This window comes from Cibotium barometz, chromosome 38 (assembly GCF_041138505.1).
Source record: "Cibotium barometz isolate CiBa-2024 chromosome 38, ASM4113850v1, whole genome shotgun sequence".
Lineage (NCBI taxonomy): Eukaryota > Viridiplantae > Streptophyta > Polypodiopsida > Cyatheales > Cibotiaceae > Cibotium > Cibotium barometz.
The window spans coordinates 32171587-32173615 of NC_141083.1; the positions used below are offsets into that span (position 1 = coordinate 32171587).

Consider the following 2029-nt stretch of genomic DNA (forward strand, 5'->3'; position numbering starts at 1 on the left):
AGGGGGTGGATGTCGTGCCATGGCACGTCTATGGTGTGCAACCATGCATATGAGGCCATCAAATGCAAATCCAGATACATGGGATTAAGTGCCATGACTTGAGTCATTATATGATGCGTGAGTACATATGTTCATATTGTAAATGAGGTTCAATAAGACGAGCTGAGGCTGAGCCAGGTCTCGAAGCCTCTGTACATGAGTGTGGTGTGAATTATGGAGTTTTATGCTTATGGTAGACCTTGTAGTAGGGAACACCCTTCTCAACATGTATGGAAATGTGAGAGCATGTATGATGTAAGGATTGGTTTTCAAGAATGCCCTTTTGAGATATCGTGTCTTGGGATACCATGATTCTTGTTCTTATTAGGAATGATCAGATCAAGGAGGCTCTGGGTTTGTATGATGAGATGCAAGTTGAAGGCATTAGACCTAACAACATTACATTTGTATGTGCACTTAATGCATGTGCAAGTTTAGCAACATTAGAGCAAGAGCAGAGAAATTCTAACCCAAAACCTTCGTTTCAGAGTTCGTGACTTTAAGGCAGGATCTGTGTACCGTCCCTTCGTTTTGTCAATGCTAGTCTTCCCTCTTTTGTTCAGCAGCAGAAGAGGAGGGGCAGAATCTCATAGCAACTGCCCAAATCCAAGTTATATCAACAATTCAAGAATGGCAGACTCAGAGGAAGTTCAACCTCTTGTCTGTGACAATGGATCTGGGATGGTCAAGGCTGGGTTTGCTGGAGATGATGCTCCTAGGGCAGTGTTTCCTAGTATTGTGGGCCGTTCTCGGCGCACTGGTGTTATGGTGGGTATGGGACAGAAAGATGCATATGTTGGTGATGAGGTCCAATCTAAGTGGGGAATATTGACCTTGAAATATCCTATTGAGCATGGTATCATAACCAACTGGGATGACATGGAAAAGATTTGGCACCATACATTCTTTAATGAGCTTCGAGTTGCTCCTGAAGAGCATCCAGTCTTGCTCACTGAAGCTCCTCTCAATCCAAAATCTAATCGAGAGAAGATGACCCAAATCAGGTTCAATACATTCAATGCACCAGCTATGTATGTTGCTATCCAGGCTGTGCTTTCATTGTATGCCAGTGGAAGGACAATAGGCCGTGACTTGATTGGATGCAACGTGTGAAGATTGCTGCGCTTAGCGCAGAGGCAACAGCTGAAGACATATTTGAAGGTGGCAGCTTACGTGGCAATAACAAAAAAGGAGATATCCGAATTTAAAGCTACAAAAAAGGTGGCGCAGTGTATTGGGAACTGGGGAAATTTTGATAATATAGCTGCAAAAGGTGAGGGAGCTCCGACTCTCTTGCGGGAAAGGGGAAATAACTAGAAAGCGGCGCATATCGGTGGGGGGGTATGCAGAAATGAGAAGCAGAGCGTCATCAAACCAGGGATTTTAAAATCAAAACGCCGGTTACTGTATAGAGCTTCTTGGGGTTAGAATTAAAGAGTGAATGGAGTACTATCAAAGGAGATGATCTTCACATTATATGTATTCTGATCCTTGCACAGTCGGCAGTGAAGCAGCCGTATGGGGAATAGCGAAATCAAAAGAAAATTTTGCTTTTTTTACTTTCAGATAAGTGAATTTTATTTTTGTTTATTATTACTTATGATTTGAAAAATCGTATAGCCTATGAAACCTTTAAGGTTTTGGAGAATGAGAAGGTTTTGGTTTTGGAGAATCTTGGAATAAGAAAGCATCAAAATACAATAAGATTCCTGGGATTTGGGTTTTATTTTCTACTCGATTGGATTTCGGAATGCTAGACATGGAGTTTCCTAAAATCACATGAGTATGTTATAGATATGCCATATGTCATCTTTTGCTTGTGAGTTGTTGGAAGATAAAGAGACACCTTGAAATGATGGAATTGGTATCACTTGATATATGTGATGTGAATAGTCACAAGTATATGGGAATTTTTTGAAGATTATGTTGTGCCTACATGTGATTGGTTTGAGGCATTTGGAAAAAGAAGTCAGGAAATCTATGCTTGGAA

The 2029-nt window shown here is 41.1% G+C and overlaps 1 pseudogene; it reads left to right on the forward strand.

Annotated features, from left to right (window-relative positions):
• Positions 1-667: 667 nt before the first annotated feature.
• On the forward strand, positions 668-1152 carry LOC147616609 (actin pseudogene; annotated as a pseudogene).
• The last annotated feature ends 877 nt before the right edge of the window (positions 1153-2029 follow it).